The following is a 23,577-nucleotide window of genomic DNA, read 5'->3' on the forward strand; positions in this document are numbered from 1 at the left end:
CTTCACGTTTGCACAGCAACCATCCTCTGCTACCATTTGTCAGACGTTTAGCTGCTGTTGAATAAAGAGTCAAAAGGTTCTGCTCCGTTTCACAAACATCTTTATTTTACTTTAACAGACTCTGCATAAGTCTCTAACATCACATCACCTGACACAAAGGCCACCTGAAGCCCCTTTACATATCAATGTCAATTATTGGATACTTAACATAAATGAGACAACTAATTGGAATGTGTCTTCACCCATTACTTAACAGGGGTTCCTACTTCGACCTGATGTACCTGATGGGGGTGTGTGCAGTGCACCATATAGTGTCCCAGGAGTCTCTTCACTAAAATGCCCAATCAAGGTAAGTGTCTCTGAGATGTTAGAGGGTGTGGGAGATAGCGGTGATGGAAAGTTGGTGTCGTCCCTGGAGGTGCTCCAGGATGTCGCGGACTGGCGTTTGGGTTCACGTTGTTGTCTGGTCCTGAGTCATCGCTCAATGTGCCTTTGGGTTGTGGCTGGAGGTGGGGGGCACCAGAAGGGCCCGCCTTGTCGCTAGGTGATCCTGCAGGACACAAGACATAAGGCATGATTGGATCGCGGGTGGGGTGGTGGCCGGGTATCATAGAATCATAGAATTTACAGTGCATAAGGAGGCCATTCGGCCCATTGAGTCTGCACCGGCCCTTGAAAAGAGCGCCCTACTTAAGCCCATGCCTCCACCCTATCCCCATAATCCAGTTACCCCACCTAACCTTTTTGGACACTAAGGGCTATTTGTCATGGCCAATCCACCTAACCTGTGCATCTTTGGACTGTGGGAGGAAACTAGAGCACCCGAAGGAAACCCACGCAGACACGGGAAGAACGTGCAGACTCCACACGGACATTGACCCAAGCCGGGAAGCGAACCTGGGACTCTGGACCTGTGAAGTCACTGTGCTAACCACTGTGCTACTGTGCTGCCCCAGTGTGGAGTGAGGAGGTGGTGGGATATTGGGTTGGGGGGTCAGTAGGTGGTTTGGGGATGGGGCAGTGATGTGGGGTGGTGCCACGTGTGCCATTGGGACACCGCAACTCAGCGTAGGCTCACTTGGTTCCCCGATGCCGCCGTCCACCTTGGCAGCTGCCCGCTTCCAGGCCTGCCGATCAGGTTCAACTTCAGTCGCACCATGGTGGTGACCGTGCCATCTGCTCCAGCTCTCTGCGGTTGTGCACCACCTTCTCTGATGGGTGGGGGGACAGAAAATGCACAGTGCAAGGCAGTCAGACGTGGGCTGCAAAAGGGGTGGACAGCTAATGGCCTGTGTGTGCAGGGCACCCGGCCATGGAGGGCAGTATGGGTGTTGCCTTGTGGTGCTGTGTAGATGCGAGCAGACTGTCGGCGGGTGGGGATTGGTCACCCTCTGGGTGAGGGATGGGGTACGGGTATGTGGGAAGGGGGTTGGTACCAGGGGCACAGTGCCATTTACCGTGGCCACCCTGAGGAGGTTGTGCAGCTTTTCATGGAACTGCTGGTCAGTCCAGATGGTGTTGCCCACGGAGCTTACGGCCTCTACCATCTGCATCCAGGCCCAGTGTACGGCGGCAAGTGGCAGCTCCTTCTCACCCCGGGCACAGGGTGCCTTGCCTCTCCTCCACGGCATCCAGCAGGGTCTCAAGCTTTGCATCGGTGAAATGAGATGCCATCTTCTTGGCTTGGATGAGTGTGTGTGGGGAGTGGAGTGCTTATATGCAGCTGCAGCTTGTCAGCCTCTCGAGTGCTGGTACCGACTTCGGCAACTCGGACGACGTTTTGCATTGGAATTGCACAAGTTCCTTGTGGTGCCCATTAACGGATCCTGAATTGCTCTGGGACCGGCGCCGTTTCTGTGGTCGTAGAACACCACCGATTCAGTCCCGGTGTCAGCACCTAGTCTCTGGCGTGGAGAATCCCGGCCATATTTTTGTATGTTGTACCCATTGTGTGAAAACAATACTTTCTTTGTGGATTTTCTCATCAACACAATAATGTTTCTCAGGGGTTCCTTCAGTTTTCTTGGGAGGTTAAAAGAATTCCTTGGCTGCAATAGATTGGCAAACCCTAAATTAAACAGTACCATGGGGGACAACATTTCCTTGGAGTCTTATCCATGGCGACACCTGAAACAATCAGTCTGCTTGTCAACCAATCAGCACCCCTTTCTCATGCAGTATAAATTATTGTTACAAGAGCTGTCTGACCTGATAAGTGTAAGATGAAAAGTTTCAACAGCATGTCTCTTTTTTCAGGAATGCTCAAGTCATAGTTGAGTAAGAGGCAGTATGAAAATGCTGTGAATCATAGAATCACAGAATGATTACAGCCCAGAAGGCAGCCATTCACTCCATGAACTCCATGTCATCTCTTAGTAAGAGCTATTCAGCTAGTCGCAAGATTCTTCCTTTCCCCCACAGCCCTCCAAAATATAATCAGCAAGAATATTGAGCTCCATGGTATTGCATGCAGCCAATGAAAAAGCAGGATTGATAGACTCATTGACATTTACAACGCAAGAGGGCTGGAGAGATGGGATATCTGAGAAGGATTCAGATTGTTGAGGCACTGGGACCCATTCTGGGGCAGGTGGGACCTGCACAAACAGGACGGGTTGCACCCAGACAGAGCTGACCAATGTCTTTCTGGGGGTTTTCTAGGTCTGTTGGAGCAGGAGGATGGGATCCCAGGAGTAGTGTTATGGACCAGGGTTCAGAGAACCCCAAAGTGTATCATGGAGTTCACCTGATCCGCAACTTTTACTAGATTGTGGTATGGGGAGCACACAGCCCACTCGACAGGTGTGGTACAGCAGAAATGGAAAAGTATTTTTTTAAAGCAAAACAATGTTTATTTTATGAACTCAAGTTAACTTTTTTAAAACATACCGTGAACATCTTAGCAACTATCAATTCAAATACAACCCCCAAAGAATACAACACTAAGTAATCCTTAATAAATTGCCAAGCAACATTCAGAAGACAAAAGGCCCTTTCAACACAAAGATCAGGTTTAAATTCACGATTGAGAGCCGTTACCATTTCAAAAATCCCAAATGAACATTCATAAGCTTGCAGAGTCATAGATAGATGTTTACAGCATGGAAATAGTCCCTTCAGCCCAGTTTCTATCACTAAGCTAGTCCCACTTGCTCGCATTTGGCCCATATCCTTCTATACCCACCCTGTCCATGTAACTGTCTAAATGTTTGGAATCATACATATCCTACTGTGATTTCAGCTTCTCCAAAACTAAAATGAAACCAGACCCACCCTGCAGCAAAAAGCCTAAAGCGAAAGTAAAAAGCTGACAGACAGGCCAGCTCCATCCACTCTCTGACATCACTGCAGTAATAAACACCCATTTCTTAAAGGTACTCTCACTGCAGATATTTATATACACACCCATTTATAAACACCCATTTCTTAAAGGTACTCTCACATGACAGTAGGATCAGATGGGTCAAATTCAAATCAGGAAAACGCAGATATAACATTAGCTAATGATATAGAAGATGTAGTGATAGACTTGGAATTACAGGAGAAGCAAAGTTTTAAATGCGTCCAGCAAGGGGAAATGATAGGGTCAGATGGAAAACTTGAGTCGTATAGGCCCATATCACTATTGAACACGGATGTGAAAGTATTGGCTAATTTGTTGGCGGGGAGGATGGAAGAGTGTGTCCCGGGGTTGATTGCAGAAGATCAAATAGGCTTTGTGAAGGGTAGACAGCTCGTGAGACTGTTGAATGTGGTAATGATTCCGTCGGGGGCTCTGGTACCGGAGGTGGTGGTGTCCATGGACGCGGAGTAGGCATTTGATCGCGTGAAGTGGGGGTACTTGTTCGAGGTTTGAGAAGGTTTGGATTTGGGCCGAGATCTGTGGAATGGGTGCGGTTTCTGTATGTGGCACCAAAGGCGAGGGTGAGGACAAATGATATGAGCTCAGGAAGCTTTGACTTACACAGGGGTACGAGGCAGGGGTGCCCACTGTTACCGCTGCTGTTTGCGCTGGCCACAGAGCCATTGGCGAAGGTTCTCAGGTGGTCGGCGGAGTGGCGGGGGATTATGAGGGGACAGAGGGAGCATTGGGTGTCACTCTATGCCGATCACCTGTTTCGGATCCTTTGAAGAGTATTGGAAGGATTATGGGCCTGCGAGGGAGGTTTGGAGGGTTCTCGGAATACAAGCTGAATGTAGGAAAAACGATGTATTCCCGTTGAATGAGCTGGCACAGCGCGCTAATTTAGGGAGGATAGGTTTAGGTATTTGGGGATTCAGGTAGCAAGGGAATTGACGGGGCTCCATAAGCGGAACTTAACAAAGCTGGTGGAGGAGGCCAGGGAGGATCTTAAGAGATGGGGTACACTGTACTTAACGTTGGCAGGGAGGGTCTAAGTGGTGAAAATGAATATTCTGCCGAGGTTCTTGTTTATCTTTCAAGCTCTCCTGATCTTTATACCAAAGGCATTTTTTCGGAAAGTGGACACGATCAATTCTGACTTTGAATGGACGGGGAAGGTGCCGAGGGTGGGGACGCCTTTGCTAAAGAGGCAGAGGCAGCAAGGGGGGTTGGCGTTGCCGAACTTGCTTCATTATTATTGGGTGGCGAATGTGGACAAGGTGTGGTGGTGAGAAGGAGAAGGGGTAGAGTGGGTTAGGATGGAGAAAGAATCTTGTCAGGGGTCTAGTTTGAAAAAGGGGAAAAATCTGTACAGACTGTATAATTGATTGTTGGGAAGTATGTTTCCCGGGGCGTTTATTAGCAGTAACCTGTTTTGATACATGTTTGTAGTAAAAATACATTTTTTTAAAATGGAAACCTGGCTAAAGGAAGAACAAAATTGACAGCTCAATGTCCCTAGTTATAGAGTTTTCAGACAGGACAAGAGGGAGAGATAAAAAAGGAGGGGGAGTAGTACAAATGGTTAAAGAATCAATTCCGGTTGTGAGAAGTGATGATATATTAACGAGTCAACAAACATAGCTTTATGGGTTTAACTTAGAAATACTACTGGGAGTATACTATAGATCCCCCAAATTGTGAAAGGGAGATAGAAGAGCAAAGATGTAGGCAAATTTACGCTTGCAAGAACAAGAAGGCAATAATAGTATGAGACTTTAACTATTCCAATATCAATTGGGAATCAAACACTATAAGGGGAACTGAGGGAGAAAAAAATCATTCAGTCTGTCCAGGAAAGCGTTTCCAACCAATTAGTGACAAACCCAATGAGAGTAGATGCAAGTCTAGATCTATCTTGGGGAACAAAGAAGGGCAAGTAGGTGAAGAGCCAGTTGGCGACCGTATTGGGGATAGTGATCAAAATGCAGTTAGATTCAGTATTCCCATGAAAAAGGACAGAGGTAAAAGCAGGAGTAAAAATTTTGAACAGAGGGAAGGCAATTCTGTCGAAATGTGAAGAGTCTTGGCTGAGGTGGACTGGCCAGCATTGATAGAGGTTAAATCAGTGGAAAACTAGTGGGAAACACGAAAAGGAGAGATCCTAAATGTAAAAAGTACCAAAAATAAGTGTGGTACTGCAAAATCTAGACCCCCGCGATTGTCTAGAAAAATACAGGGGGAGATCAAACAGAAAAATAAAGTGTATGATAGGCACAAAGAACTAAGCACTGCACATAGCCGAGATGAGTATAAGAAGGGCAGGGACAAAGTCAGAAAGGAAATAAGGAAGACAAAAAGAGGGCATGAAAAAAGATCAGCAAGTAAAGTTAAAGAAATTTGTCAGGGGGTTGGGAAAAGGAGCTGTGTTCCAGAAGCCAGTGTTGAGAGTAGTGAGGTACTCATGAGAGTATCAAGGTCTCAGGAGTGTACCGGCAGGCAGAAAGGTGTGTTGAAGTGTGTCTACTTCAATGCAAGGAGCATCCGGAATAAGGTAGGTGAACTTGGAGCGTGGATTGGTACTTGGGACTATGATGTAGTGGCCATTGCGGAGACATGGTTAGAACAGGGACACGAATGGTTGTTGGAAGTCCGGGTTTCAGTAAAAGTAGGGAAGGTCGTAAAAGAGGTGGCGGAGTAGTATTGTTAATCAAGGATAGTTTAACGGCTGCAGAAAGGCAGTTCGAAGGGGATCTGCCTACTGAGGTAATATGGGCCGAAGTTAGAAATAGAAAGGAGCGGTCACATTGTTAGGAGTTTTCTATAGGCCCCCAAATAGTAATAGAGATGTGGAGGAAGAAATTGCAAAACAGATTATGGATAGGTGTGGAGGTCCCAGGGTAATTGTCATGGGTGACTTTAACTTTCCAAATATTGATTGGAACCTCTATAGGTCGAACAGTTCGGATGGGGCAGTTTTTGTACAGTGTGTGCAGGAGGGTTTCCTGACACAATATGTGGATAGGCCGACAAGAGGCCGACACATTGGATTTGGTACTAGGTAATGAACCGGGCCAAGTGTTAGATTTGTTTGTGGGAGAGCACTTTGGAGATAGTGACCACAATTCGGTGTATTTCACTATTACAATTCAGAGGGATAGGGCCATACTGCAGGGCAAGGTTTATAATTGGGGGAGGGGTAATTATGATGCGATAAGGCAAGTATTAGGGAGCATAAGATGGGAACAGAAACTGTCGGGGAAAGGCACAAATGAAAAGTGGAGCTTGTTCAAGGAACAAATACTGCGTGTCCTTGACAGGTATGTCCCTGTCAGGCAGGGAAGAAATGGCCGTGTGAGAGAACCATGGTTCACAAAAGAGGTTGAATGTCTCATCAAGAGGAAAAAGGAAGAGTATGTAAGGATGAGAAAACAAAGTTCAGTTGGGTTTCTTGAGGGTTACAAGGTAGCAAGGAATGAGCAAAAAAAATGGCTTAATAGAGCGAGGAGGGGGCATGAGAAGTATTTGGCGGGTCGGATCAAGGAAAACCCCAAGGCTTTTCACTCTTATGTGAGAAATAAAAGAATGACCAGGGTGAGGGTAGGGCCGTTCAAGGACAGTAGTGGGAACTTGTGCATGAAGTCAGGAGAAATAGGTGTTGAATGAATACTTTTCTTCGGTGTTCACCAAGGAGAGGGGCCATGTTTTTGAGGATGAGAGTGATACAGGTGGGTAGGCTGGAGGAGGTAGATGTTCTGAGGAAGGAAGTATTAGCAATTTTGAAAAACCTGAGGGACGACAAGTCCCCTGGGCCAGATGATATATCCAAGGATTCTTTGGGATGCAAGGGATGAGATTGCAATGCCTTTGGCTTTGATCGTTGGGTCCTCACTGTCCACGGGGATTCTGCCAGAGGACTGGAGAGTGGCGAATGTTGTTCAAGAAAGTGAATAGGAATGACCCTGGTAATTATAGGCCAGTTAGTCTTACTTTGGTGGTCGGTAAGTTAATGGAAATGGTCCTGAAGGATAGGATTGATGTCCTTTTGATAAGATGCAGCTTAATCCAGGATAGTCAAAATGGATTTGTGAAGGGTAAGTCTTGCCTCACAAATTTGATTGAATTCTTTGAGGAGGTAACTAATTGTGTCGATGAAGGTAGAGCACTTGATGTCGTATACATGGATTTTAGTAAGGCGTTTGATAAGGTTCCCCATGGTCGGCTCATGAAGAAGGTAAGGAGGTGTGGGATAGAGGGAAATTTGGCCAATTGGATAAGTAACTGGTTATCACATAAAAGACAGAGGGTGGTGGTGGATGGAACATTTTCAGACTGGAGACCAGTTACCAGCGGTGTACCACAGGGATCAGTGCTGGGTCCTCTGCTATTTGTGATTTTTATCAATGACTTGGAGGAGGGGGCTGAAGGGTGGGTCAGTAAATTTGCTGATGACACCAAGATTGGTGGAGTAGTGGACGAGGTGGAGGGCTGTTGTAGGCTGCAAAGAGACATTGATCGGATGCAGAGCTGGGCCAAAAAATGGCAGATGGAGTTTAACCCTGATCAGTGCGAGGTGATTCATTTTGGTAGAAAAAATTTGAACGTGGATTACAGGGCCAACGGCAGGATTCTGAGGAATGTGGAGGAACAGAGAGATCTTGGGGTTCATGTCCACAGATCTCTCACGGTTGCCACTCAGGGATAGAGCCGTGAAGAAGGCCTATAGTGTGTTAGCGTTTATTAACAGGGGGTTTGAGTTTAAGAGTAGCGGGGTTATGCTGCAAATATACATGACCCTGGTGAGACCACATTTGGAGTATTGTGTGCAGTTCTGGTCACCTCATTATAGGAAAGATGTGGAAGCATTGAAAAGCGTGCAAAGGAGATTTACCAGGATGCTGCCTGGTTTGCAGGATAGGTCTTATGAGGAAAGGCTGAGGGAGCTAGGGCTTTTCTCTTTGGAGCGGAGGAGGATGAGAGGCAACTTAATAGAGGTTTATAAGATGATGAGGGGGATATTCAGAGGCTATTTCCTCGGGTGGATGTGGCTGTTACAAGGGGGCATAACTATAAGATTCAGGGTGGGAGATACAGGAGGGATATGCGAGGTAGGCTCTTTACTCAGAGAGTGGTTAGGGTGTGGAATGGACTGCCTGCTGTAATAGTGGAGTCGGACACTTTCGGAACTTTCAAGCGGTTATTGGATAGGCACATGGAGCACACCAGAATGACAGGGAGTGGGATAGCTTGATCTTGGTTTCGGACAATGCTCGGTACAACATCAAGGGCCGAAGGGCCTGTTCTGTGCTGTACTGTTCTATGTTCTAAAACCCAAAAATGTTTTACCAGTATATTAATGGTAAAAGGTTAGTTCATGAAAAAGTGGGACCTATCAGAGATGAAGATGGGAACTTGGGTGTAGATGCAGAGGCTTTGGGAAGGATTTCAAATGAATATTTTGTCTCTGTGTTTACAATGGCTGATGCAGATATAATAATCCAGGAAGAACACTGTGAGATACTGGATGGGATCATAAAGAGAGAGGAAGTACTTGAAAGATTGAAATCCTTAAAAGTTGATAAGTCACCAGGGCTAGATGGATTGTTTCTGAAACTACTGAAGGAGGTCAGGGAGGAAGTAACAGATGCTCGGAGGATGATTTCCCAATCCGCATTAGACACAGGGGAGGTACCGGAGGAGTGGAGAAATGTAAATGTGGTACCATTGTTTAAAAAGGGATCGATGCCGAACAATTATAGTCCAGTTAGTTTTACGCCAGTGGTGGGCAAATCAGTAGAATCAATCCTGAGAGATAGGATTAACTGTCACATCGAAAGGCCAGGGATAGGCAGCATGAATTAGTTAAAGGAAGATCTTGCCTCAGAAATTTGATTGAATTCTTTGAGGAAGTGACAAGAAGGGTTGGTGAAGGTAGTGCAGTAGATGTGGGGTACATGGATTTTTGCAAGGCGTTTGACAAAGTCCTACATGGCAGATTGGTCAAGAAATTGAAAGCCTGTGGGCTACAGGTAATGTGCAAACTGGATAAAAATTTGGCTTAGTAACAGGAAACAAACGGTAATGGTCAATGGCTGTCCTTGCAATTGGAAAGTTGTTTGACAGGGCTTGGTGTTGGGACAGTTTGTATTATACATTAACGATTTGGACGTGAACGTGGGGACCATGATTGGGAAATTTGCAGATGACACAGAAATTGGCCGAGTGGTGGACAGTGTAGAGAACAAAGAACAAAGAACAATACAGCACAGGAACAGGCTCTTTGGCCCTCCAAGCCTGTACCGGTCATGGTGCCAACCTTGGCCAAAATCCTCAGCACTTCCTTGTGATGTATCCCTCTAAACCCATCCTATCCATGTGTTTGTCAAGATGCCTTTTGAAAGGCGTTAATGTATCTGCTTCCACAACCTCCCCTGGCAACGTGTTGCATTCTGAGGAATGTGGAGGAACAGAGAGATCTTGGGGTTCATGTCCACAGATCTCTCACGGTTGCCACTCAGGGATAGAGCCGTGAAGAAGGCCTATAGTGTGTTAGCGTTTATTAACAGGGGGTTTGAGTTTAAGAGTAGCGGGGTTATGCTGCAAATATACATGACCCTGGTGAGACCACATTTGGAGTATTGTGTGCAGTTCTGGTCACCTCATTATAGGAAAGATGTGGAAGCATTGAAAAGCGTGCAAAGGAGATTTACCAGGATGCTGCCTGGTTTGCAGGATAGGTCTTATGAGGAAAGGCTGAGGGAGCTAGGGCTTTTCTCTTTGGAGCGGAGGAGGATGAGAGGCAACTTAATAGAGGTTTATAAGATGATGAGGGGGATATTCAGAGGCTATTTCCTCGGGTGGATGTGGCTGTTACAAGGGGGCATAACTATAAGATTCAGGGTGGGAGATACAGGAGGGATATGCGAGGTAGGCTCTTTACTCAGAGAGTGGTTAGGGTGTGGAATGGACTGCCTGCTGTAATAGTGGAGTCGGACACTTTCGGAACTTTCAAGCGGTTATTGGATAGGCACATGGAGCACACCAGAATGACAGGGAGTGGGATAGCTTGATCTTGGTTTCGGACAATGCTCGGTACAACATCAAGGGCCGAAGGGCCTGTTCTGTGCTGTACTGTTCTATGTTCTAAAACCCAAAAATGTTTTACCAGTATATTAATGGTAAAAGGTTAGTTCATGAAAAAGTGGGACCTATCAGAGATGAAGATGGGAACTTGGGTGTAGATGCAGAGGCTTTGGGAAGGATTTCAAATGAATATTTTGTCTCTGTGTTTACAATGGCTGATGCAGATATAATAATCCAGGAAGAACACTGTGAGATACTGGATGGGATCATAAAGAGAGAGGAAGTACTTGAAAGATTGAAATCCTTAAAAGTTGATAAGTCACCAGGGCTAGATGGATTGTTTCTGAAACTACTGAAGGAGGTCAGGGAGGAAGTAACAGATGCTCGGAGGATGATTTCCCAATCCGCATTAGACACAGGGGAGGTACCGGAGGAGTGGAGAAATGTAAATGTGGTACCATTGTTTAAAAAGGGATCGATGCCGAACAATTATAGTCCAGTTAGTTTTACGCCAGTGGTGGGCAAATCAGTAGAATCAATCCTGAGAGATAGGATTAACTGTCACATCGAAAGGCCAGGGATAGGCAGCATGAATTAGTTAAAGGAAGATCTTGCCTCAGAAATTTGATTGAATTCTTTGAGGAAGTGACAAGAAGGGTTGGTGAAGGTAGTGCAGTAGATGTGGGGTACATGGATTTTTGCAAGGCGTTTGACAAAGTCCTACATGGCAGATTGGTCAAGAAATTGAAAGCCTGTGGGCTACAGGTAATGTGCAAACTGGATAAAAATTTGGCTTAGTAACAGGAAACAAACGGTAATGGTCAATGGCTGTCCTTGCAATTGGAAAGTTGTTTGACAGGGCTTGGTGTTGGGACAGTTTGTATTATACATTAACGATTTGGACGTGAACGTGGGGACCATGATTGGGAAATTTGCAGATGACACAGAAATTGGCCGAGTGGTGGACAGTGTAGAGAACAAAGAACAAAGAACAATACAGCACAGGAACAGGCTCTTTGGCCCTCCAAGCCTGTACCGGTCATGGTGCCAACCTTGGCCAAAATCCTCAGCACTTCCTTGTGATGTATCCCTCTAAACCCATCCTATCCATGTGTTTGTCAAGATGCCTTTTGAAAGGCGTTAATGTATCTGCTTCCACAACCTCCCCTGGCAACGTGTTGCAGGCACTCACCACCCTCTGCGTAAAAATCCTGCCTCGCACATCTCCTCTAAACCTTGCCCCACGGATCTTAAACCTATGCCCCCTGGTGACTGACCCCTCCACCCTGGGAAAGAGCGCCTGCCCATCCACTCGGTCTATGTCCCTCATAATCTTGTAGAACTTTATCAGGTCACCCCTCAATCTCCATCTTTCTAATGAAAACAGTCCAAGTCTATTTAGCCTGTCCACATAGCTAACACCCTCCAGACCAGGCAACATCCTGGTAAACCTCCTTTGAACCCTCTCCAAAGCCTCCACATCTTTCTGGTAATGTGGTGACCAAAATTGTGCGCAATATTCCAAGTGCGGCCTTACCAAGGTTCTATACAACTGTAGCATGACTTGCCAGTTTTTATACTCGATGCCCCATCCAATTCGCCGAGCAGAAGCCAAGTTCCGCACACATGAGTGCTGCCTCAACCGGGACCTGGGATTCATGTCGCATTACATTCATTCCCCACTATCTGGCCTGTGAAATCCTACCAACTGTCCTGGCTTGACACAATTCACACCTCTTTAACCTGGGGTTACCCCATCTCTGGATCTGTAAAGATTTAATCACCTGCTAATGCTCGCATTCCAAGCATTGTCTGGCATCTTTGAATCTGTCTATATATATATATATATGTTTCTGGAACATAACTCTTCATTCACCTGAGGAAGGAGCAGCGCTCCGAAAGCTAGTGACATTGAAACAAACCTGTTGGACTTTAACCTAGTGTTGTAAGACTTCTTACTGTGCTCACCCCAGTCCAACACCAGCATCTCCACATCATAGCTACCATCGACACCGCAAACTGCCTGCTCAAAGTGGAGAGGATCTCCAGGAAGATCGCGCATATAGACACTGACATTAAGTTTCTACAAAGATGCAAGAAAGCAGACAAGATCCCGAAAGGGCTACAGATCACAAACCCACTCAAGTCGACCTACAACACATACTACGCTGAGAGATTCTGCCGTCGCACCTCTCTCACACTCCTCAATCACCTCGTACACCAGCTCTACAGCAGACGACGCAACCTGGAAACCAAGATAGAGGCCATATTCTCAACCTGCGCTCAGGACGCGGCAGACCAGCTGCGGAACACCGCCAAACAGATGAGACAACAATACTCTGCCACCTATATGCAAACCAAGAACAGGAAGCTTGAGAAACTCGGCATCACCACCAGCAGCAACCAAGCCACCCCCGGTACCACGGTAGAAAACAATACAGGGAAATCTATTGGTAACTTGTCAGACTACACCCTTCAACCAGACTAAATCGAAGTCCTGAGCAGAGGGCTCAATTTCTGCACCACCACCAAAATGGACCCCATCAGTCTCGCAGCAGACACGGAGGAATTCATCAGGTGAATGAGGCTCCGGGAATTCTTCCACAGACCCCAAGAGACCAACAGCGAACCCAAGCAGACTACCAATGAACCGGAACAGCAGACCAAGAGATCTGCGGTGCGGCAACCGAAGAGGAAAGAGTCGAATTGGACCCTCCGGAAGGCCGCTGCCCTAGACTCGACATGTATGCTCAAGCTGTCAGGAGTCGCGTCAATGCCAGATTCATCAGTCGCATTCACAAGACAACCCCGAACGTCACCCAAGCATACCGCAATGCCATCCGCACTCTCAAGACCAACCGCAGCATCGTCATCAAACCAGCAGACAAAGGAGGGGCCACTGTCATACTGAACAAAACGGACTACTGCAAAGAAGTATACCGACAACTGAACAACCAAGAACACTACAGACAGTTACCCGCAGATCCGACCAAGGAACACATCCGCCAACTTAACAGACTGATCAAGACCTTGGATCCAGATCTTCAGAGCACCCTACGTGCTCTCATCCCACTTACTCCCCGCATTGGAGATCTCTACTGCCTCCTGAAAATACACAAGGCCAACACACCAAGCCGTCCTATCGTTTAAGGCAATGGGACCCTGTATAAGAACCTCTCTGGCTACATCGAGGGCATCTTGAAACCCATCGTACAAGGTACGCCCAGCTTCTGTCGCAACACGACGGACTTCCTACAGAAACTCAGCACTCATGGACCAGTTGAACCAGGAACATTCCTCGTCACAATGGACGTCTCGGCACTCTACACCAGCATCCCCCATGATGACGGCATTGCTGCAACAGCCTCAGTACTCAACACCGACAACTGCCAATCTCCAGACACAATTCTGCAACTCATCCGCTTCATTCTGGATCACAACGTCTTCACCTTTGACAACAAGTTCTTCATCCAGACGCATGGAACAGCCATGGGGACCAAATTCGCTCCCCAATACACCAACATCTTCATGCACAAGTTTGAACAAGACCTACTCACCGCACAGAACCTTCAACCGATGTTATACACCAGATACATCGATGACATTTATTTCCTTTGGACCCACGGCGAAGAATCACTGAAACGACTACACGATGACATCAATAAGTTCCATCCAACCATCAGACTCACCATGGACTAGTCGCCAAAATCAGTTGCATTCTTGGACACACTCGTCTCCATCAAGGACAGTCACCTCAGCACTTTGCTTTACTGCGAACCCACGGATAACCTCACGATGCTTCACTTCTCCAGCTTCTACCCTAAACACATTAAAGAAGCCATTCCCTATGGACAAGCTCTCCGTATACACAGGATCTGCTCAGACGCGGAGGAGCGTAACAGACATCTACAGACGTTGAAAGATGCCCTCGTACGAACGGGATATGGCTCTCGACTCATCGATCGACAGTTCACAGCGCGCCACAGCAAAACACCGCACCGACCTCCTCAGAATACAAATATGGGACACAACCGACAGAATACCCTTCGTCGTGCAGTACTTTCCCGGAGTGGAGAAACTACGACATCTTCTTCACAGCCTTCAACACGTCATTGATGAAGATGAACATCTTGCCAAGGTCATCCCCACACCACCACTACTTGCCTTCAAACAACCGCGCAACCTCAAACAAACCATTGTTTGCAGCAAACTACCCAGTCTTCAGAACAGTGACCACGACACCACACAAACCTGCCATGGCAATCTCTGCAAGACGTGCCAGATCATCAACATGGATACCACCATTACACGTGAGAACACCACCCACCAGGTACACGGTACATACTCGTGCGACTCGGCCAACGTTGTCTACCTCATACGCTGCAGGAAAGGATGTCCCGAAGTGTGGTACATTGGCGAGACCACGCAGATGCTGCGACAACAAATGAACGGACATCGCGCGACAATCGTACAGTGAACTGTGTACAGTTCTGGTCACCGCATTATAGGAAGGACGTGGAGGCTTTGGAGCGGGTGCAGAGGAGATTTACCAGGATGTTGCCTGGTATGGAGGGAAAATCTTATGAGGAAAGGCTGATGGACTTGAGGTTGTTTTTGTTGGAGAGAAGAAGAAGAGGAGACTTAATAGAGGCATACAAAATGATCAGGGGGTTAGATAGGGTGGGCAGTGAGAGCCTTCTCCCGCGGATGGAAATGGCTGGCATGAGGGGACATAGCTTTAAACTGAGGGGTAATAGATATAGGACAGAGGTCAGAGGTAGGTTCTTTATGCAAAGAGTGGCGAGGCCGTGGAATGCCCTACCTGCAACAGTAGTGAACTCGCCAACATTGAGGGCATTTAAAAGTTTATTGGATAAGCATATGGATGATAATGGCATAGTGTAGGTTAGATGGCTTTTGTTTCGGTGCAACATCGTGGGCTGAAGGGCCTGTACTGCGCTGTATCGTTCTATGTTCTATGTTCTAATCACCAGGCAGGAATGTTCCCTTCCAGTCGGGGAACACTTCAGCAGTCAAGGGCATTCAGCCTCTGATCTCCGGGTAAGCGTTCTCCAAGGCGGCCTTCAGGACGCGCGACACCGCAGAATCGCCAAGCAGAAGATTATAGCCAAGTTCCGCACACATGAGTGCGGCCTCAACCGGGACCTGGGATTCATGTCGCATTACATTCATCCCCCACCATCTGGCCTGCGAAATCCTACCAACTGTCCTGGCTTGATACAATTCACACCTCTTTAACCTGGGGTTACCCCATCTCTGGATCTGTAAAGATTTAATCACCTGCTAATGCTCGCATTCCAAGCATTGTCTGGCATCTTTGAATCTGTCGATATATATGTTTCTGGAACATACTTCTTCATTCAGCTGAGGAAGGAGCTGCGCTCCGAAAGCTAGTGACATCGAAACAAACCTGTTGGACTTTAACCTGGTGTTGTCAGACTTCTTACTGTGCTCACCCCAGTCCAACGCCGGCATCTCCACATCATGGCCATCCAATGAAGGCAAGCATTCCGTCTGCTTTCTTGACTACCTTGTCCACTTGTGTTGGCACTTTCAAAGATCTGTGGACTTGCATGCCCAGATCTCTCTGACTTTCTATATTCCTAAGTTTTGCCATTTACTGTATATTTCCCCTCTATGCTAGAGCTACCAAAATGCATTACCTCACATTTGTCTGGATTAAATTCCATTTGCGATTTCTCTGCCCAAGTCTCCAACCTATCCATGACCTGCTGTATTTTCTTTTTTTTGTAAATGATTTATTTATTGGGTTTTTCGCACATCGTATATTTACAGGTGTTCGCGAAAAAGAAAAGAAAAGAAAAGAGAAGGTAATAGAAACAAGATCAAGATCCGGTAGCGGCCATGACCTGCTAGGTCATGCGAACAGCAGCTCCAGCCGGGATCGGTGTTTCGGGCTGCTAAAAGGAGCGGCAGCGGCAATTAACAGGAGGGACAGGCGTGGGAACAGACGTGGGAGAGCCTCCCCCCGCTGGTGCATGGAGAGGACCAGGAGTGGAGCCGGCAGACGCGCGAACCCGGGGAAGAAGGTCGAGAAAGTCCGGGAGGACAAAATGGCGGCCGGAAAAGATGGGGAGGTGTGGGCCCAGTAGGCCAGAGAACAGCAGGAGCTCCTTAAAAACTGCTTCATGGAGCTGAAAACAGAGATGCTGGCCTACATGGAAAGAATTGTGGTGACCCAGAAGGCGCAGGAGAAGGAGATCAAGGAGGTGAGGAGGAAGGTGGCGGAGAATGAGGACGAGATCCTGGGCCTGGCGGTGAAAGTGGAGGCGCACGAGGCGCTCCATAAGAAGTGGCAGGAGAGGCTGGATGACCTTGAGTGCAGGTCTCAGAGCCACAATCTGCGGATCCTGGGCCTTCCTGAAGGAGCGGAGGGGGCGGACGTGAGCACATACGTGGCCACAGTGCTGGGCACGCTGATGGGCGCGGGGGCCTTCCCACGGCCCTTGGAGCTGGATGGGGCGCACAGGGTTCTCGCCGGAAAGCCGAGGGTAAACGAGCCACCGAGGGCGATGGTGATACGGTTTCAGCGCTTGGCAGACCGGGAGCGAGTCCTGCGGCGGGCGAAGAAAGAGCGGAGCAGTAAGTGGGAGAATGGCGAGATCCGAATTTACCAGGATCTGGGAGCTGAGCTGGCGGGGAGGCTGTAGGTTTTAACCGGGCGAAGGCGGTCCTCCACGGTAAAGGGGTGAAGTTTGGGCTCCTGTACCCGGCGAGACTGTGGGTAACATACCAGGACAGGCACCACTATTTTGATACCCCAGACGAGGCGTGGTCGTTCATCAGGCAGGAGAAGCTGAACCTGAACTAAGGGACTGTTGTATGGGGGTGAAATGTGCGGGTGGGGAGGGACCGAGGGGAGGACGGCGGGTAAAGCAAAGGTTTATGGGCATGTCTGCCCTTGTTTGGTTGGGGGTTTTGTTGTTTGTTTTGTTTGTTTTCCAGGTGTTTTTTTTTCCAGGTGTTCGGTGCTAGGGGGCGGGAAACGTCCGGGACGGGTTGTCCGGCGCACGGGGAGGTCCCAGATGGCGCTTGCCCCTCTACCCTGCAGGGGAGAGTGGGTAGGGTGGACCGAAGGAGGCAACAAGTTTAGGGTTGGTATATAGAGGCGGGAGCGGCCGGGTTCAGCATGAGTGAGCTGACTCACGGAAGCACAATGGGGGGGCGGGGGGGGGAACCAGAGCGAAGCGGATGCTTGGTGGGGGTGGGGGGGGTATGGATCGGGCAGGGGGGCCGCCGCGGGGAGAGCTGGAGGAGGGAGGCCGAAAAAGGGAGATGGCTAGTCGGTGGGATGGGGGGATGGATAACCCCCCAACCAGGCTGATCACGTGGAACGTGAGGGGCCTGAATGGGCCGGTCAAGCGGTCCCGCGTGTTCTCGCATTTGAAGGCGGACGTGGCCATGTTGCAAGAGACGCACTTAAAGCTTGCGGACCAGACGAGGCTACGGAAAGGATGGATGGGACCGGTGTTTCACTCGGGGTTAGACTCAAAGACCAGAGGAGTGGCTATTTTGGTCAGTAAACGAGTGCCGTTTGAGGCAGGGAGCATCGTGGCGGACAAGGGGGGCAGGTATATAATGGTGAATGGCAAGCTGCAGGGGGCCTGGGTGGTGTTCGTGAATGTATATGCCCTGAACTCGTACGATGCGGACTTTATGAGGCGCATGTTGGGTAGGATCCCGGACTTGGAGATAAGGCACCTGATTATGGGAGGGGACTTTAATACGGTCTTGGATCCGAGCTTGGAGCATTCCAAGTCCAGAACGGGAAAGAGGCCAGCGGCGGCCAGGGCCTTGTGGGAGGTCATGGGCCAGATGGGGGGAGTGGACCCCTGGAGGTTTACGTGGCCAAGGACGAAGGAGTTTTCCTTTTTCTCCCATGTCCATCAAGTCTATTCGCGAATAGACTTCTTTGTGTTGAGTCGGGCGTTAATCCCGAGGGTGGAGGGGGTAGAATACTCGGCCATTGCGATCTCGGACCATGCCCTGCACTGGGTGGACCTGCGACTGGGGGCGGAACGGGGTCAGCGACTGGATGTGGGGCTGCTGGCGGATGAAGAGGTGTGCGGGTGGATAAGGAGGAATATTGAGAGTTATGTGGGAGCGAATTACACAGGAGAGGTGACGGTGGCAGTGGTTTGGGAGGCTCTGAAGGCGGTCATTAGGAGAGAGTTAATCTCCACTAGGTCCCATAGAGAGAAGAAGGAGAGGGCGGAGAGGGAGAGACTGGTGGGAGAGATACTCAGGGTAGATAGGAGGTACGCGGAGGCCCCAGAGAGGCCTGTTGAACGAGCGCCGGAAATTACAGGCGGAGTTTGACTTGCTGTCCACGGGGAAGGCGGAGGCGCAACTGAGGAAAGCGAAGGGGGCAGTTTATGAGTATGGGGAGAAGGCGAGTAGGATGCTGGCGCACCAGCTGCGTAGGAGGGAGGCGGCCAGAGAGATTGAGGGAGTACAGGATAGGAAAGGCAACAATGTGCTGAGCCCAGAGAGGGTTAATGAAGTCTTCAGGGAGTTCTACGGAAGGTTATGCGAGTCGGAACCCCTCGGGGAGGGGGAAGGGATGAGGCGGTTCATGGACCGGTTGAGGTTCCCAAGGGTGGAAGCAGAGCGGATGCAGAGACTGGGGCCCCCGATTGGGTTGGAGGAGGTAGTCAGGGGGCTGGCAGGCATGCAGACGGGCAAGGCCCCGGGCCCGGACGGCCTCCCCGTAGAATTTTATAAGAAGTTCTCGGAGCTCGCTCCTGATGAGAACCTTCAATGAGGCAAAGGAGAAAGCGATCCTCCCTCCGACAATGTCGCACGCATTGATCTCGCTTATCCTGAAGAAGGAGAAGGATCCGCTTCAGTGTGGGTCCTACAGGCCGATATCGCTCCTGAACGTGGATGCCAAGCTTTTGGCAAAAATACTGGCCACCAAAATAGAGGACTGTGTCCCGGGAGTGATTGGGGAGGTCCAGACGGGGTTTGTTAAGGGCACGCAGCTGAACGCGAACGTGAGGAGGCTCCTGAATATTATCATGATGCCCTCGGAGGGAGGGGAGGTGGAGGTGTTGGCTGCGATGGACGCGGAGAAGGCCTTTGACAGGGTGGAGTGGGAGTATCTGTGGGAGGCGCTAGGCAGGTTTGGATTTGGGGAGGGATTTATAGGGTGGGTCAAGCTGCTGTATCAGGCCCCTGTAGCAAGTGTGTCCACAAACCGGCTAAGGTCGGAATAGAACAAAGAACAAAGAACAAAGAAATGTACAGCACAGGAACAGGCCCTTCTGCCCTCCAAGCCCGTGCCGACCATGCTGCCCGACTAAACTACAATCTTCTACACATCCTGGGTCCGTATGCCTCTATTCCCATCCTATTCATGTATTTTTCAAGATGCCCCTTAAATGTCACTATCGTCCCTGCTTCCACCACCTCTTCCGGTAGCGAGTTCCAGGCACCCACTACCCTCTGTGTAAAAAAACTTGCCTCGTACATCTACTCTAAACCTTGCCCCTCTCACTTTAAACCTATGACCCCTAGTAATTGACCCCTCTACCCCGGGGAAAAGCCTCTGACTATTGGAGCCACCTAAAATGGCTGATTCTCTATTAATTTGGCCAAAACCCGATTTAAAATGGCTAACCGAAAAGGCTGATGGGAAAAGCAGGCAACAGGACACAAACGGACAGCTGCAGGCAAAATATCATATTCGGCTCTGGGGAAGTCGGCCCAGATCGATACTCAGGACTACTAGCAGCCCATCAACCCAGACATCTGCAGTTTAATCGGCTATCCCCGGGAACAATTGCAACATATCAGCAATTGAATACCGGGCCAGACCTGTCGGCGCCTGCAGTGGCCGAAACAAAGGCAGGTGAACGACCTCCCCCCGATCGGGGAATCGCCTCGCAATTGGACGTATCGAACCCAATGATTGGGAACAAGTCCAATCACTTGGGACTCAGGGTCAAGGGCTGCCCCGAGAGGTGGGAAGCCCCTGGGCCCTATAAAGTGAGGGGCCAAGTTCAGATCTCTATCTCTCTCCCTTCTTCGCCTGCTCGAGACCTTCGCAAGAACATCAACCAGCAACTGTAAGCTTGAATCCAGCGATCGCTATCCGATAAAGACTCCTAGCCATCGACCTGTATCAGCCTTTTGAATCCCGCGGGCCAGATCCGATTCGATAAGCCATTCGTTTCCCTGACCTGGTGGGCTCTTCCTAAAGTTAAGTATTGGCCAGTAGTGATAGGTTTCTATATAGATAGTAGGATTATTGTGTAAACATTACTTGTTGTATATAATAAATGACCGTTAATTTCAATCTTACTAAGCGGTGTGCTGACTTATTAATCATAACTTGAGCTTGAACCACGTGGGGGTATCAGAAAGATACCTGGCGACTCGTGAGCAAAGGTGACATAATCAGAGCGAATTAACTAAGGCTAAAAAGAGCAACACTATCCACTCTGTCTATGCCCCTCATAATTTTGTAGACCTCTATCAGGTCGCCCCTCAACCTCCTTCGTTCCAGTGAGAACAAACCGAGTTTATTCAACCGCTCCTCATAGCTAATGCCCTCCATACCAGGCAACATTCTGGTAAATCTCTTCTGCACCCTCTCTAAAGCCTCCACATCCTTCTGGTAGTGTGGCGACCAGAATTGAACACTATACTCCAAGTGTGGCCTAACTAAGCTTCTATACAGCTGCAACATGACTTGCCAATTCTTATACTAAATGAGGCTCTTGTACTCTTATTACGGCCAATGAAGGCAAGCATGCCGTATGCCTTCTTGACTACCTTCTCCACCTGTGTTGCCCCTTTCAGTGACCTGTGGACCTGTACTCCTAGATCTCTCTGACTTTCAATACTCTTGAGGGTTCTACCATTCACTGTATATTCCCTACCTGCATTAGACCTTCCAAAATGCATTACCTCACATTTGTCCGGATTAAACTCCATCTGCCTTCTCTCCACCCAAGTCTCCAAACAATCTAAATCCTGCTGTATCCTCTGACAGTCCTCATCGCTATCCGCAATTCCACCAACCTTTGTGTCGTCTGCAAACTTGCTGATCAGACCAGTTACATTTTCCTCCAAATCATTTATATATACTACAAACAGCAAAGGTCCCAGCACTGATCCCTGTGGAGCACCACTGGTCACAGCCCTCCAATTAGAAAAGCATCCTTCCATTGCTACTCTCTGCCTTCTATGACCTAGCCAGTTCTGTATCCGCCTTGCCAGCTCACCCCTGATCCCGTGTGACTTCACCTTTTGTACTAGTCTACCATGAGGGACCTTGTCAAAGGCCTTACTGAAGTCCATATATACAACATCCACTGCCCTACCTGCATCACTCATCTTTTTGATCTCCTCGAAAAACTCTATCAAGTTAGTGAGACACGACCTCCCCTTCACAAAACCATGCTGCCTCTCGCTAATACGTCCATTTGCTTCCAAATGGGAGTAGATCCTGTCTCGAAGAATTCTCTCCAGTAATTTCCCTACCACTGAAGTAAGGCTCACCGGCCTGTAGTTCCCGGGATTATCCTTGCTACCCCTTCTTATTCTCCAGTCCTCTGGGACATCCCCTGAAGACAGTGAGGATCCAAAGATTTCTGTCAAGGCCTCAGCAATTTTGTCTCCAGCCTCCTTCAGTATTCTGGGGTAGATCCCATCAGGCCCTGGGAACTTATCTACCTTAATCTTTTTTAAGATGCCCAACACCTCGTCTTTTTGGATCTCAATGTGACCCACGTTATCTACACACCCTTCTCCAGACTCAACATCTATCACTTCCTTCTCTTTGGTGAATACTGATACAAAGTATTCATTTATTACCTCGCCCATTTCCTCTGGCTCCACACATAGATTCCCTTGCCTATCCTTCAGTGGGCCAACCCTTTCCCTGGCTACCCTCTTGCTTTTTATGTACGTGTAAAAAGCCTTGGGATTTTCCTTAACCCTATTTGCCAATGACTTTTCGTGACCCTTTCTAGCCCTCCTGACTCCTTGCTTAAGTTCCTTCCTACTTTCCTTATATTCCACACAGGCTTTGTCTGTTCCCAGCCTTTTAGCCCTAAAAAATGCCTCCTTTTTCTTTTTGACGAGGCCTACAATATCTCTCATTATCCAAGGTTCCCGAAAATTGCCGTATTAATCCTTCTTCCTCACAGGAACATGCCAGTCCTGAATTCCTTTCAACTGACACTTGAAAGCCTCCCACATGTCAGATGTTGATTTGCCCTCAAACATCCGCCCCAAGTCTAGGTTCTTCAGTTCCCGCCTAATATTGTTATAATTAGCCTTCCTCCAATTTAGCACATTCATCCTAGGACCACTCTTATCCTTGTCCACCAGCACTTTAAAACTTACTGAATTGTGGTCACTGTTCCCGAAATGCTCCCCGACTGAAACTTCTACCACCTGGCTGCACCGGGGGACGAGACAGGGGTGTCCCCTGTGCCCGTTGCTGTTTGCCCTGGCAATTGAGCCGTTGGCCATTGCCCTCAGGGCTTCAGGGGATTGGTGGGGGCTGGTGCGTGGAGGGGAGGAGCACCGGGTCTCCCTCTATGTGGATGACCTGCTGTTGTATATTTCGGACCTGTTAGAGGGGATAGGGGAGGTCATGCGGATCCTGGGGGACTTCGGGAGGTTCTCGGGGTATAAGTTGAACGTGGGGAAGTGTGAGCTGTTCGTGGTCCACGGAAGGGGCCAGGAGGAGAGACTGAGGGAGCTTCCGCTCAGGATAGTGGAGAGGAGCTTTCGGTACTTGGGGATACAAGTGGCCAGGAACTGGGATGCCCTGCACAGGCTCATCTTAACCCGGCTGGTGGAGCAGATGGAGGGAGAGTTTAAAAGGTGGGATATGCTCCCGCTTTCCTTGGCAGGATGGGTGCAGACTGTGAAGATGCGTGGAATGCCCTGCCTGCAACAGTAGTGGACTCGCCAACACTAAGGACATTCAAATGGTCATTGGATAGACATATGGACAATAAGGGAATAGTGTAGATGGGCTTTAGAGTGGTTTCACAGGTTGGCGCAACATCGCGGGCCGAAGGGCCTGTACTACGCTGTAATGTTCTATGACGGTTCTCCCCAGGTTCCTCTTCGTATTTCAGTGCCTC

The 23,577-nt window shown here is 48.8% G+C and overlaps 1 protein-coding gene across 2 annotated transcripts in view; it reads left to right on the top strand.

The window, feature by feature from the left end:
* The first annotated feature begins 277 nt into the window (after positions 1 to 277).
* frem1a (Fras1 related extracellular matrix 1a) overlaps positions 278 to 23,577 on the top strand; it is a 765,391-nt gene continuing 742,091 nt past the window's right edge. For both annotated transcript variants that reach the window (XM_072517132.1, XM_072517134.1), the window contains exon 1: positions 278 to 349. The gene's annotated coding sequence lies outside the window, so the exon portion shown is untranslated. The remainder of the gene's footprint in view (positions 350 to 23,577) is intronic.

Source organism: Scyliorhinus torazame, chromosome 9 (genome assembly GCF_047496885.1).
Source record: "Scyliorhinus torazame isolate Kashiwa2021f chromosome 9, sScyTor2.1, whole genome shotgun sequence".
In the NCBI taxonomy this organism is placed as follows: domain Eukaryota; kingdom Metazoa; phylum Chordata; class Chondrichthyes; order Carcharhiniformes; family Scyliorhinidae; genus Scyliorhinus; species Scyliorhinus torazame.